The sequence below is a fragment of the Aplidium turbinatum genome, chromosome 12 (assembly GCF_918807975.1).
Source record: "Aplidium turbinatum chromosome 12, kaAplTurb1.1, whole genome shotgun sequence".
In the NCBI taxonomy this organism is placed as follows: Eukaryota; Metazoa; Chordata; class Ascidiacea; order Aplousobranchia; family Polyclinidae; genus Aplidium; species Aplidium turbinatum.
The window spans coordinates 2,776,592-2,792,799 of NC_137483.1; the positions used below are offsets into that span (position 1 = coordinate 2,776,592).

Sequence of the window (16,208 nt, forward strand, 5' to 3'; positions counted from 1 at the left end):
CTACTGGAACTGGATACAGTGTGATAATGTCACAGGGTGGTTTTGGCTTCCACGCTGTGATTGTTATTGTAGTTCCTTGGAATTGGTAAGCAGTGGGAGTTTTGTGGTCTTTTGCTAGTTGTTCCAGGTTTTCTTTTTCCTCTTTAGTGTGTGTAATCACAAATTGGTGTTCTTTTAGGTTCAACGTGCGCACTCCTTCAAGTCCTTTAGAATATTTTCTTAGAAAGCCATCTTCCATGAAGAAGCTAATAAAATTGTCTATGCTCAGCCAACCTTGGCATTCAGCTTTCACTATCAGTCTTCTTTGGAAGTTGTATGGCTCGCTTGGTATCATTGTTTCGTGCTACTATAGCCTACTGCTTTAATTCTCAGATCACAATTGTGTGTACGAGTATTTGTTAAAATTTTTAAAGCAAAAGTTAAACAGTTTGTAGTATTATAAACTAGCACTTGCAGGTTTTGCCACGTTGGCAGTGAGAACGCTGCTGGCGCTCTAATTAGTTACAAAAAAACTGCCAACCTTTTCGAAAGAAACCGCTTAAGGCGTTTCTTTCCTTTTCACAACAACAAAATAAAAGTTTTTCCTTTTTGAAGAAATCAGCAGAAAGCCTCAGGGAAAAGAAGCCAGCTGATTGCCTCAAAAAGGAAAAAAAAGCAAAATATAAGTAAACACTCTAGATCAGTGGAGCCTAAGGCAGAGTCCACTGATCCAGCTGACGTAGGCTACTCTCTTCACTTCTATATATTTACTATCCTAGGCTAAACTAGACAAAACACAAAGATCATACATATATATCTCCTTTTACTATACTAATTTTACTTTAATCACGAGTTTCTCCCATGAGGCTGGGCTCATCAGTATCGCACCGTATTCTTGCCACTTGAGTAATCGACCGCCGCTTTACCAGTCAGTTTAACTCTTATCTTTGTGGAAAGAAAGAGCCAACAAAACCGGCAGGTGCCAGGGGTAGGTCAATGTGAAGAAAGGCGTTCTTCCCGGCTATCAGCAGAAGGCTGATTACTCACTAGCACAGCGAGCTGCAGTGACGCTTCGCTAACCAGAACGGTGTAGCTTCCACGCCAGCCATTGAGACCTCCAATTAAACGTTTAAGTTATTTTGGCAGCCGATTGTAGCATCGAATAGACAGCGATAGACACGTGTTTCGCCCATGAGGCTGGGCTCATCAGTATCGCACCGTATTCTTGCCACTTGCCACTTGCCACTTGCGCACTTGCCACTTGCCACGGCTGCCAAAATAACTTAAACGTTTAATTGGAGGTCTCAATGGCTGGCGTGGAAGCTACACCGTTCTGGTTAGCGAAGCGTCACTGCAGCTCGCTGTGCTAGTGAGTAATCAGCCTTGTGCTGATAGCCGGGAAGAACGCCTTTCTTCACATTGACCTACCCCTGGCACCTGCTGGTTTTGTTGGCTCTTTCTTTCCACAAAGATAAGAGTTAAACTGACTGGTAAAGCGGCGGTCGATTACTCAAGTGGCAAGAATACGGTGCGATACTGATGAGCCCAGCCTCATGGGCGAAACACGTGTCTATCGCTGTCTATTCGATGCTACAATCGGCTGCCAAAATAACTTAAACGTTTAATTGGAGGTCTCAATGGCTGGCGTGGAAGCTACACCGTTCTGGTTAGCGAAGCGTCACTGCAGCTCGCTGTGCTAGTGAGTAATCAGCCTTGTGCTGATAGCCGGGAAGAACGCCTTTCTTCACATATCCTCCATATTTGAACCGTTTTTCTGGGAGGACCTACCAAATGCCCACCTATTGGTGCACACCCCTGGAAAGGTAATTCAATACTGATACCGATGCATGTAAAATTTAAGTGGCATATGTTGCGGATTATAGTTTTATTTGAGGTTTATTGGAGAGGTGTCAATTATGCAAAAATTGGTGCACACCACTGGAAAGGTAATTCAATACTGAATCCGATGCATGCAAAATTTAAGTGGCATATGTTGCGGATTATAGTTTTATTTGAGGTTTATTGGAGAGGTGTCAAATATGCAAAAATCGTATTATTTTAATGTCTATCGTAAATATATCTTCCATCTTTGAACCGTTCTGCTGGGAGTTCCTACCAAAAGCCCACCTATTGGTGCGCACCCCTGGAAAGGTAATTCAATACTGAATCCGATGCATGTAAAATTTAAGTGGCATATGTTGCGGATTATAGTTTTATTTGAGATTTGTCGAAAGTACCTCGGGTCGCATTGTATACCTCGCACTTATTCACGGATGACGCTTTTTAGGCGGAAAGCGGAAAAATTATTCTGCCAGAATGACGGTGGTCAACTAATGGGTAGACACCATAGACATCTTATTATAAGATGTCTGTGGTAGACACTTTTACGTATTGCACTGCCCGAAAAGGTAACCGCAACCATGCGTGACATACGACATCGTTGTCGATTTTTGTTGTAGCCATAAAGTGTTGCCAGATGTCGATGATGGAGTTTTAAACACTGCTTCATAATTTAAGTGGCATTGTTTCAGATCGTTACCACCGTATGGTGGTAATCTGGTCAAAATATGGGCGCGTACCTGGAAGCAAAATACGCTATGCAAACGAAAAAAAACAGGAACATAATGGCTTCAATTGATAAGATGCTTTTTTTGTGCCTCAAGCAGCCTCACATGCTTTTGTGCGAATATTTCGAAATAGCAAATTTTTTTAAACTTGTTTAATTTTTGCATTGTCAGCGAGATGAAGATTTAAAAAGCATTTTGTCCGATTGGCCAGAACGCTCAGTATTTGGCTAAGCCCCATGAAACAAATGAGATTCCCGGATGGTGCAAGAGATCGTCATCGAGGCTAACAATTCGTTTGTGTCTGTAACAGGATGGCCGAGTCGTGATTTATTTCTGGCAAAGGACACACCTTTTTAAATATAACATGGTTGATTTGGTTGGCTTTGAATCTTTATCCTCGGACTGACAAAGCCTTGATTGGTTATTCCTGGCGTGGCCTACGATATAACACGGCCGGATATCGTGCCGCGAAGAGAAAAAATTAGAGGGGTAACGCTTTGCGTCTGGCAACACTGTCAGTTCAATTTTCACCATTTAATTTCATTCTCTGAAGTTACTAAACTGTAGCCTAAATGTAAAGTGTTGCTGTTGCAGAACAGCTCCTATAAAACCAAAGCTTTTAAAATGGTATCTGTTGCAAGAGTAGGCACTAGGTAGCACCAGTAATCTAACACCATTTTAACATCTTTGGTCTTGTTAAAACCTTTGCTGTAGCAAGCAGTATCAATTTTGCTGACAAAACAGCAAATGTAATTCGGAGTGGCTATTTTTACCCACATATTGCCATGGTCACAATCAGGTTTTGCCAGAGTTAGGATTAAAGTTAGGATGGGTTAAGTTAAGGATCTTTGCCCAGGACTAAAAAAATTTCCAAAATACAAGTTTTGTTTTCAACAGCTTTGAACTTTTCTCAAATTAGGGCAGAATTCCTTATCTGGCAATGCTATTGAGCCATATCTAATCTAATTTGAATTGCTGATTGGAGCAGCTTGTTAATGCTTGAAGATAAACAATAATATAGCGATAACTTTTTGCACAGAAAATATTACTTAGCAATAGTGCCTAACAGGTTAAGGTTTTAGTGCAGTGATGACACCACAGGGTAGACGTATATTGTGCTGCAGTACTAAGTTATGCTCTATGTTATAATCTGCATCTGCAATAATGGGTAGGTATTACATTATTAGTCATTAGATTGTTCAGTTTTGTGATGTGATCTAGGCCGTAGTCAGGATCGAGAGCAGCAATTACCGGTAAATAGTTTACATTTTTTTCAAAAATCCTTTTATTAACATTTAGTAATTTGATGTCGAATTTTTGAAAAATATCCTTGTACAAAGCCCAGAAGCAACCAAACTAGAGGAAATTTTGGCTGATATTCCAAAAACCACTTGGTTATAACCAGTATATATTTGTCAAATGTCACAAGATTGAACAGACATAATCATGCACATTAAAATTTTTCTGTGGAAGTCAAGTGCCTCATTTTTGTCAATATAGCTACAGCCTTGGTTTAGATAGTTTATGTGCTTATACTGTAATTGTACTATATTAATTATAAAATACGTTTGTAGCTTAAGCAATATTTGGAATACCGTTAATCGGGGTGACTTTTGACAGTCAGTGTGACTTTTGACAGTCAGTGTGACTTTGACATTGGTTATCAAAGTCACACTGAACGTCAAAATTGAGCAATGGTGTCCAAAATTCTGTATAGTTGTGTTTTTATGATAGTAAATTTGTATTTTGTGTTGTCTTTGTAGATACTGATTAAGTTTGATACTACTATACTGTAACAATTATGCCACGAGTCTACAAACGGAAAGCTGGGTCGAAGGGTTATCAAACTGCATATACTCAAGTAGACCTAGAAAATGTTGTGCGGCAGGTGCAGAATGGACGATTGACCATTCATGCTGCATCGAAGCAGTTCAAAATACCATATGGAACGGTTTGGAACAAGACACGTCCAACAGTGAAACATGCAGGAAAACCAGGTGGATAATCAGTGTTATTGGCTGCTGAAGAGACAGCACTCGTAAAAGTCATCAACCACCTAACTGATTGGAAATTTCTATTATCGTCTTCTGACATTCGTTACCTTGTACAAGATGTTAATCGACAAGGTAAAACCATAAAAATCTTCCGGGAAAACCTGCCTGGTTGGGACTGGCTAAAAAAAATTTAAGGAACGTCAACATCTTACACAACGACTTGCTGACAATGTGAAGCCAAGCCGTGCTGAAATTAGTTCAACTATCGTGAAAGAATATTTCAAAAACATTTATGAGGAACTGAATGGGGTAGAGCCCTAAAACGTGTACAATTATGATGAAACCAATGTAACAGACAATCCAGGGGCTAAACAGTGCATTGTGAGAAGAGGACTTCGAAGAGTGGAAAGACATCACACTCCAAGCAAACCGTGAGCATGATGTTTTGTGGAAATGCAGTGGGAGAGTATCTCCCTCCGATGGTCGTGTATAAATCAAGGAATCTCTGCTGGTTGGACGGAAGGTGGCCCACCTGGTGCTTTATACAATCACTCAGTTAGTGGTTGGTTTGATTCCACTACGTTTGAGGAGTGGTTCAAGTTGTTTCTGGACCATGTAAAGGAGAAGCCTGGGAAGAAAGTGCTTATTGGGGATAATTTGGCATCACATTTCAGTACACAGGTGATAGCTGATTGTGAAGAAAATGATATTAAGTTTATCAATTTAGTACCCAATGCAACCCATCTACTTCAACCACTGGATGTTGCCGTATTTTGGCCAGTAAAGAAGATGTGGAGAATGATACTGGAGGACTGGAGAAAAGAGAGCAGAGTGAGGGGCAGCATACCAAAGACTGTGTTTCCATCGCTTTTGAAATGACTGTGTAACCAGATGGAGGAGAAAAAGGAAAACCTTGCAGCTGGATTCAAGGCTTGCGGTCTAGTACCTCAGGATGAGCAGCAGGTGCTTAAGCGTCTCCCTGATACAAACAACAATCCAACTGAGACAGTCCAAGAGGCCCTGGGAAAAGTTGTGGCAAATATGTTGAAGGAGCACCTGTCTCCACCAGCAACAACACGTCAAAAACGTGGCCCCAAAGTAGCAGCAGGGAAGGCATATATGTCTGAAGACATAACTGCACAGAAAGAAATGACGAAGATGCCATCTGGAACAGGATCTGGAAGTACCAGTAGTCAGAGAGGCAAGAAACGCAAGGTCATTGAAGTACCATCAAGTTCTGAAGAAGAAGATGAAAGCGAAAGTGACAATGACGGTAGCTGTGATACTTTGCCACATCGAATTTTCAAGTTTTGGCTGACCAGATTAGCAATTGAACCAAGCATATCAGCGTATGATTACAATTTTATGTTGAATGCTTTTTAACGCATCATTATGTCCATAAATTGTTCAGAAATGTAAAATATTTTGTCTGTTAATCATTGTAAAGCTGTTAGTATATGCAACTTTGTGCAGAAAAGTTACCCCTCTAATTTTTTCTCTTCGCGGCACGATATCCGGCCGTGTTATATCGTAGGCCACGTTCCTGGTAGTTTTGCATACTCGTAGAGGCTCTTGACGCAGGGCCGACTTCCGAGGTTGGCGGAGTGAAGTTTTTCAATTGTTGAAGGTTGTTGCCGGGAAATTATGCCATTTACTAGGTGCCGCTGAATGGAGAGCAGTCCTGAAGTGCGTTGCTTAAGCGCACACCTCGAGAGTCGAACTTGCGCCGCGTGATCTTGAGCCCGGCGCGTAACCACACATTAATAACAACGAACGATAATATTAACCACAAAGTTTTCATTTCATGCGCCGGCATAATAGGCCTATGTTAATTGTTTATATCGGCAGCAGTGACCGAGTGGTTAGCGCGTTGGGTTCGCAGTCGAGAGCCTGCATGTTCGACTCCAGCCCCCAGCACTTGCTGTTGTTTCTCTGGGCAAGAAACTTTACGATAATTGCCTCTACCCAGTGATCGATTTCGAGTAGCCTAATGGGTAGTACCAAATTTAAGTCATAAGTAGAGCAGACAACCGGAAACAGACATTGCAGTCGGCTGCAGCGTGGGTCAGGTGTACGTCGGAAGGCGTACACCGATGCATAGCGCTCAAGTCCGCTTTCCCGCAATGCAGGATAAAGATAATAAAACAAACAAAACAACTTATGTATAATAATAGCCTAATATTTTCATCTGTTGTTTAACTTAAGCCTGCCATGCCTGCAAAAAAAAAGGAAAGTGGTCAGAGAATTTTGTGCAGTAGCCTACGGCCAGTGTTGGGCGCGATAACTCATTTTTCAGTTGTGCGATAACGATAAACGAAAAATGCCAAAAGCGATAACGATAAAATTATCGCCGATAATGTCGATAACGATAATTATTTTTTTGTTTAGCGCTGCCCCATCCCATGCAGCACAAACTGTTTTCATCAACATGACGAAAAATCGAACATAATATAGGCTACTGTAAAGGGACAAAACTTTTTTGTAAGTTATGCATGAATAGAATCGCAACAGCGGCAGTGGGTATCGAATCTTCAACCCCTTGATCCAGAATCAAACCACTGAGGTAACCGCCGTGCTTATAATTATACCTTCAGATACCAGTTGGATGCTTTTACCAATTGAGTTACACTGCCGCTTACGTGCAGTAGGCAAAATAATTAAATCAAATAAAAATACCATAAAAAATTTCAAACTTTGTATTTTGCTTTCTGCAGGGCTGTTTACAGCAAAGTCAGCAATAATTGAAAATATTCGAAAAAACGCAAAATGCTTGAAAATTTATCAGTAATCTTAAGCGTTATTGGTAGAAAAAATGTGCATACCGGTACTATGAAATCCATCAAGCTTGTCAAATTAGTCGTGTTTGTTTTAGAACAATAACATCATTATCGTAATTTATAGCCTACTGATAAATTCAGATAATTTTTTTTTGTTTTCTTTGTGAACACTATCATTAAATCAATGGCAGAACGCTGAGTTGTTGAGATAAAAATTACAATATAGGCACTGTATTAGTGGGAATAAAAATATTTGATTGAGGTAGGCTATGTCGCATGTAGGTAAATGAGAAAGGTTATACTGTATTTAGCATAATTTTACCGCGCAACTCGATGCGCCTATTGTCATGCAAAAACTACTACAGGATGCAAAAAATGTGATGTCGGTCTGCATGTTAAATGCTTCAAGCAATATCATATTCCGAAATGACTTGTTTCAGTGATGTTGTGTTGCTTTGCTAATTTTAATTTTCACATTTTTTGAATTTTCATTTTATTAAAATGCTTGATGACAATAATAACATGACAAAACCAGTGTTGTACGTTGACGCTGAGCTAGCGCTGTCAGTTTATTTTTTAGTTGACGGAAGTGATAGCGCCGTCAACTATTTTGCCGATTTTAAGCGTCACGCGCTATGCGTCATTTTTCGTTTTCATGGAAAATCTCGTTTCACTATGAGAGTTAAATTTTGTTTGACGTTTTGACTTTCAGACTGATAGCAATGAACAATCTTATCTGTGGCAGCTGTTCGTCTATCCAATTATGCAGTTTCAAGTCTGTTTATCGTATCCTGGGAATCTGAGTCGAAAAAATTTGAAATAGAGAAATGACGAAATCGTAAATCACTATAATAGCGCTAGAAATTAGCGCTAATGCCGTCAATTTTTTTAAGAGCTGACGCAGTACTTTACGCCGTAAAGTTTTTAGGCAATTCGCGCTAACGCTGACGCCGTCAATTTATTTCATTGACGCGTGCTAGGTACAACACTGGACAAGACATGAACAAGACATTTCACCTTTATCACTTTGAGCGATAAGTAAAACGTAATAGCGCTTACGCATTACGCACAAGAAACTTGTGAAATTTGATAAGGGATTTGCCTAGCGTCCTATAGATAGGACGGTTTTTTTTCAAAAAGTACAAACCTATTAGGAAAAAAATAATTGTGATATGTTTTTTAGGTCATAATTATGCAATACCGGTATTTAAATTTTCCGAAATTTTTTTTAAGTAGGCTACTGTAGGCTACTTTCACTTTCGGCACAAATGGGTTAACTTTTTAAGTTAAATGGCATTTACGCATTTGGTTATTGTTTTTGGATTAAAGTTATATCGCCAAGCTAGAAAAAAAATCGATCTTACAGTCTATAACCGATCTTGTGTTGTTATTGTGTGTGAATTTTGTCTTTTAAACTGAGTTTGTGGCGTAACCGCACGTCTCAAGGCAAGTTCTTGCAATTTTAGTTAATGTACTCATCTAAAGATTTAATGCACTTAAAACAGTAAGTTTCATGTTTTGACGAGAAAAATTTTATTTTTTACGACAATTACTAAAAACTAACACTTCCAACGAGAAAAAGAAAACACAAGAAGGGCGTGCCCCCTTCCCTGACAACAACCTGTGCACACACACTTCAGGCACTGAAGAACTGGTTTCAATTTTAGTTTCATTTACTAGGTGGCTAGTAAATATATTACTTTTCATGGTCTTTCCACTTGTGTGTTGATCCGAAATAAAATTTATAGGCGATAATAATCAAATATTGCCTTTGGCGATAACAATAAACGATAACTGAAAAAATAATTGAGGAATAACGATAGGCGATAAAAATTTATCGCCGATAATGCCCATTACTGCCTACGGCTTTACTTGTGCAACTGAAAGTGATGGAACTCAGTACGTAGGCTACCCTCAACGCATTCTTTGCTATGTTAAGTTAAGCTATTCCATTCTAGCACCAGCTAAATTGCGAGAATAATTTTACAAAAGTTCACAGTAGGCTACAACAAGGAAATATAAAGACACCCCACTTGATCAATTATTCAAACTGAAGATGATTTGATGCAAATGCTTCTATTATACATCTTATAGTTTTGTTTCAGTGGATAAACCATTTTCTCACGGCGTCCTATATGAAGTGGCATATAGCCTATCTAATTGCAAAACAAGGAACCCACTCCTACCATTGGCGAGACACTTGTCAAACCAGCTGTGCTGCAGATGGCCAAAATTGTACGGTAGCCTACTGGGAAAGAAGCTGAAAACAAGCTCTCTTTGGTACCACTCTCAAATGATGCTGTTAAAGAAAGAATAAATGACATCGGTCAAGACATTCTCAGTCAGGTAGTAGGCCTAGATCTGCTCTAATGATTTGCCTGGTTTTAAATAGCAGGAGTTAAAAAACTCCAAAATCTCAATAAAACACATGAAACGTTGAAGTCATGGCCCACTATCCTTCCAGAGCCCATTGTTGAATTCATGCATGCGAAGCTTGTAGGTGTAGCAGTTTATTGATCCGTGCCACGGCTGCTAGTGTTGCTATGCTGTCGAGTATAGGCTACTGATAAGCTGCACATATATAATTAGATTTTGCATATGGATTTCGTCTATGTATCGACAAGGAAAGCGGAAGACTGATAAATCATCCAAGAAGGCAATTCTATTATATAAACTGACAAACAAACACGCATAATAAATAAAGACATAGCTGATAAATGATAATAACCAATAGATTCATCATCATCATGTGCCGTCTCCAAGCAGAAAGTTGGCTGCCCATTGCGTCAACACGTCACGTTCTACCATTATTATGTTTCCTTCTCCGATGCTTGACAAGTCAGTCCACTCTATTACATCATCTCTCCAAGTTCGTCCCTCTCTTATCCTGCCCATATTTTCTTCCTGCATAACAGATAACAAAAGTAAACATAACTTTTGTGTCATGCTGAGTCATAAACGAAAGCATTTAGGCTAGCCTACCTCTTATTAATGAATGTAGGCTAAATCACTTGAAGTCACGCATTTTACTATAGGCCTATATTAATTATACATAAAAGGTTTTATTTGAGTAAAAAATACAAAGTTTAAAAACATGACGAAGCGTTCACAACAAAGTGTTGCTTTGTTGGAAAAAATCGAGTTGCAGCAGTTTTGGATGTGACGTCAGTCGGAAGCAATTCTTTCATCAGCTTTCTGATTGGCTGCTTTTGGCACTTTGTCTTGTGTTACATTTCAACAGCCACAGACAAGACAAATCGTTAGTTTCTTTATTAAGCAATTAACTAATTTATTGATTACATCTCTCAAGAGTGATGATTAGAAGAGCGCCGGAAGAGATAAGAACTTGGAATAAATGGTCTAGTCTGTCCACTAACAATTCAGTTGGAAAAAAGTTGCTGCATTTTGAAAAGTGATTTGAAATTGTATTCACAAGGAAGCTCTGCAAGAAGTTTTGGTAAGTTCAAGCAGTTATTCTTTGTGGCCAATTGAATGATCGACTGTTTGATATTATTTTCAATGCTTTTACAGTTTCATTTGCAGTAGCTCGGAGCATTTAGTCTTTGTTATTGTTATTAGTGTAGTTCAAGTAATGGAGAAATAAACTCGCACTTTTTAAAATGGTGCGAAACCCAAGCACTTTAGTTGTTGAACTTTTGGGCAAAATAAATTGTACCCATTAGGCCTAGTCATAGAGCTGTCAGGTAAACTAAATTTAAAAAGACAGCAACAGCTTTCGAATCTGTTGTTCAGTTGCAAGTTGTCAAGTAAACTTTTCATTGCGCCATGTCTTCCATGGAACAGTGATTCTTTCAGCTTGGGAGCCACATTAGTTTTGCAATTGTTTTGTTAAAAAAATTTGGATCAAAGGCATATGCTTCCTCTTTCAGGTTGCTGCTTACAGTATTTGAATCTGGTCGTTTAACAACAGTCGTACATAAAATCTGAACAAAATTCAGATAGCCTACATTAATCAAGCTTTTAAAATTCGAAGTTTAAATTTACAAGCATAAAATAATTAGGGTACGTCCCATTACAAATTGAGAAGGACAATCTACCATGGTCGCGCTCGCATTTACGTAGTAATGTTATTAATATTGCTTTGAATTTCTAAAATAAGTTTTAGCTTACTATAATCAACTCAGTGTACCAAGTAAGTTATTAAAAATTCTTTTTCAAGCTGTGGCTTAAATTCTTCAAAATGCTTCAAACGAATAAATGTTCTGGGATAATTGAAAGTACGGTCTACTGCTTCCAGCTTTCTAATGATTGCCAACATTTTTAGTCTTAGAAACGCGTAGTAATGGCAGATTAACATGTAAAAAAAGTTAGCAGAGCTTTAATAAGCATAACCTATTATGAAAGTGGTTTAAAACCTATTCTGTCATCTGAGGAAAGCAGTAAAGACAGCGTAAAAATACAGGTTTTAGAAAAATTTGTTACTGTTAAAAATTTTCGTAATTTTACTGTCAAAAGAGCAGTAGAATATTACTATCTTGTTACAGTACTTGAAATTACTGGCCATTTTGTGGTATATTTACTAGACAAAGACGTTTTTTTACTCCAAATATAGTAGAATCACTGATTGAGCAGTTTTAAATTTTACTTCTTTTCGTAGTAGATGATTTCACTTCTTTTTTGGAAGTGAATTTACTGGTCTGTGAAAGTGTTTTGCAATTTTACTGACAAAAATAGTAAAATTTTACTGACTTTTTATAGTTCTTTTTTTTAACTTGCATTGGCAGTAATTGTACTATAGGTACGGTAGGCTACATGGGCAGTAACATTTTATTAACACCGTTATTTTAGTCCGATTAGGCTACTATACTCCTGTGCAGCAATATATTTAGCACTTCTACGAAACGTCAACCTTTTTACCGGTCAACATATTTACGGTCACACCAGCACATTCTCGAAACAGTGGGATGCTACGTTATGTCATGCCTTTCTGTTTTGATATCTGATATAGGCTACCTTGGCCAGCAATATAGAGTTCGTGGGTTAATTGAAACAATCATGACTGGAAGGAAAGTTTGCTAGAGATCCGAACTCATGGGCTTCCAACAAAAATGTTTTAATTGTTTGTAATATTGGTTCCTTAAAAATGCACTGAAAGTACTAGAGAGTCGAACCGAACCCGAGTTTTATAGTCAAACGGCTCGACTCTCTGACTAAAACCCGAGAATTATTATCACTTATCAGTCGTCAGCCAATGGGCTGGCGAATGTTATCTTGGTCCGCGCTCAATTTCCCGCCTTTCCGCTCAGAATTTGCAGAGTCTGATTAGCGTTGCCAGATGGGGAAATAGGATAACAAATTTAAAAAAATTCTGGTGAAATTCAATTTTAGAGGCCTTTGATGCCAAATTTTTTGACTTTGGGACCAGAAAACTTTTTGGTGAAATCTAGTGAAATTTTCCCCCAATCTATTTTTTTCAAGAAAGTTTTTTTAAACTTTTAAGCGAAAAATCCCCGCTCGTATAGAAAACGTTTTGCAAGAGGTTTGCGCATGCATGACGGCAGTGTCTTATGTCTTAAAAAGTATTTGTATTTTTAGGCGAAATTGTTTTATTTAGGGTGTTTTATATATCTGGTGAAGTTGTATGCAATCTGGTGAAATTTTATTTACTTTTTGGTGCTAAGCTCCTGGCAACACTGAGTCTGACAACTGAGCATGTGCAAGAACGCAAGCATCAAGCATGGTTGCAGGAATAGTGCAGTAACTTAGTTACAGCTGGTTTTGTTGCAGTCATAAGTTTCAGATAGACAGAGGAAGCGTGTCAATAGCAAAAGTAGCATCGTTAAACCTGTATCACTGAACAGGTAACAAGTTTAATCCTACAAATGGTATCTTTGCTGATTTTTTTTATGTTTACCATGGACAAATGAGAACAATAGCGTACCATTGAAATTAATTTATTTCGATGCTTTTAGTAAGTTAACTGCATTAAACTGCTACGAAATTACATAGTTAAGCAATATGCACTGAACAACAATGACTTAGATCAGGCAGGTCGGTCTGTCAGTCAATGCAGTGAGGCTCTGCCCCCTCCCTACAATTTTCTAACCACTGCACCCCTGAGTCAATGTGAAGAACTACCTAACACATCTTCCCGGTATACCAGTATTGTAGCCTACTGAACACACAATGTTGAAGTAGTCGAGCTCTGTTGTAGTAGCTTCTAGCATTCGGACTCTGGATTGGAAGATCCAGTGTTGGAATCGTACTATAAAAAGATTAGGCAGTGGCTATTTGACCGGCGCCGGTCTTTGAATCTGAAACACTATTTGACCGGTCATGACATCACTATACAGGCACCTTTTTCTCTTTCAAAGCAAAAGACGAGAAGCGCGTATATAAGTTCTAAATTCGACAAGTTTATTCAACTCGATACGTGGTGCGTGCGATACTTCGCCGGCTTCTATTCTAGAGGGAATGAGTTTGATACTACCCGGAAGCGTTCTTTTTTCTTTAACTAAATTTTGACGCGAAGTGCATTTTTGTACTCAATTTTTAATTTCAGTTGCCTACAGCCCAATTTCTTATGTCTTTTCAAATGTGAGTAATAGAGTTTTTTTAATTTGCTGGAATTTGAGAATTTCTCTGGGTAATTTTCCGTTTGTGGCCGTGCTAACTACTGATATATAGCCTACTACATAATTTTGGGTCCACGTCTTTTAGGCGCTGACAGTTAGGCGCTGGTCTAATAGGCGCGCACACTGTGGCGTCTGGATATTTAGGTGCGGAGCACTAGGGCGCCCGTTCATTTAGGTCAGTGGTTCTCAACCTTTTTGACCTTGCGGCACCCTATCAAAGAGATAAATAGTTTGCGGCACCCTGGTAAAACTGGATCAATTTTATGAGGTTTCTGCATTTCAAATAACTGTATGAAATAACAGAATGAGTTGTACAGTAGCCTATAGCGCGGGTAAATAAAGGTATTTATTCAAAAGTTAGTGTGAAATTTGGGCATGACTTCTTGCACAAAGGCCCTTAATATTTGGAGGCACATTCGATAAAGCCACTCGCATTTCTTCCTCGACTATAAGCAGTCGTTCTCGTTTTTTAGTTTTTATGTTCGTTAATACAGAAAATCCACTTTCACATAGGTATGACGTGGAAAACTGCAGCAAAAGCACAATAGCTTTCTTCCAAACGCAAGGTTATATATTCATTTTGAATTTTTATCCAGAACTCGTCGAGAGGCATCTGCTTGTGCATAAGCTTAAAATTTCCATTGTTACGAATGTCAATTAATTCTTCTTCTTCTTCTTTAAGATTCAAAACAATATGAGAGTCCAGTAAAAATGGATTTCTCGGTATCTTCGCAAAATAAAATCATGAAACCTTGCAATAATGATGCGTTTTAAACGTTTTTATGGAAAGAACAACAACGAGTTAAAATCTCTTTCACACTGTTTTTCCTGGTTGAGAAAACAAAGGCTTACCGCGGATTATCAACCTACCGCCAGCGACTTCCCCACTAAGCGACTCTCCAGAAAGGAGCAGGGAATAACTGGGAGACGCCAAACTTAATACGCACTGAAACCCGGTTAGAAATAAATAAATTTCGCTCTTAACGGGTTAAAGTTAAAATAAAGAATGAGCCGCAGTATTGCAATATCTCAATATCTCGCGGCACCCTTGAGCATTGCAATTGGCACCCCAGGGTGCCGCGGCACCTCGGTTGAGAACCACTGATTTAGGTGCTATTCCTAGTAAAGTCTGTAAATTGTATCAGCTTGGCAGGTAGGTAGGGGCGTAGGGCAATGCTTTTCACACAAAATATATTGTTTTGTTAATGCGTGTGCGTTGTTGGTAATGGTCATGGCTTCAGTGAGTGAAGTTGCTTAAACCGGCAATGCTTTTTCACACAAAATGTTATATTAAACAGAAAAATATATGGGTGAAGCTGCTTGAACCGAAAATGCTTTTCACACAAAATGTTATATTGAACAGAAAAATATGTTATGGCTTCCGTGAGTGAAGCTGCTTAAACCGGCAATGATTTTCACATAAAATGTTATATTGAACAGAAAAATATGTTGTATTTTTAATGCGCGTGTTCAGCATTTATTTGTTGTTAGTCCAGGTTTGCGCCGGCAAAAGCTTTATCAATAAATTGTTCAAGTTTCCGAACATGTATGAGTTCACTTTTAGTTAGGTCAAATAATAACTAAACATCAGTAAAAAATGTACCGTAGGCTGTACTCAAGCGGGCGGTAGGCTTGAGTGAAGAGTAACTTAGTTTTCCGTCAAAACCCGGACTAGGTTTAATAACGAGCGAAGTCTCACCATTATGCTTGCAACTTGTAGCCAAGGTGTAGCCTATATGCCCTGTAGAAATGTATTCATGTGAACAGTAGTACATGTGAACGTTCTCGTCACATGGCCAATCCATCCCGAACAGAAGTAATTTATATTTCATCCAAATTACCAGACATTTTTCACACAAATCTGTTGTATTTACGCGGTAAAAACATGTCATGTGATCGACGTAGACGCACAATCTTGACATAAAATGAAAGCATACACCTTCAGCTATCCGAAGATGCAAACCTTTGCAATAAAATTTAAAACATTGTATGTACAACTAGCAACTTTCTTAACGGTATTTTTCTAATTTCTAAAAAAATTAAAAATTGGCAGAAAAGTGTACTTCATTATAATCTTTACTACCCAAGCATGATAAAATAATTTGAAAATATATGTAGTATAATCGAATGCCAAAACAATTCTGCACATGAGAAAAAATTTACTTCGTTTCTGCGCGCAATGCTTTAGGAGGTACAGCAGAATGATTATGGAGAAATTTGGAAAATTTTAAGCAAAAAGTTTACGTAATTTAGCCTACAGTCTTTTTGATCGAGAAATTCCAAAGTAAGGGGTTG

General features: G+C 38.5%; 1 pseudogene; it reads left to right on the top strand.

The window, feature by feature from the left end:
• Positions 1-4,687: 4,687 nt before the first annotated feature.
• On the top strand, positions 4,688-5,923 carry LOC145781285 (uncharacterized; annotated as a pseudogene).
• Positions 5,924-16,208: the final 10,285 nt, after the last annotated feature.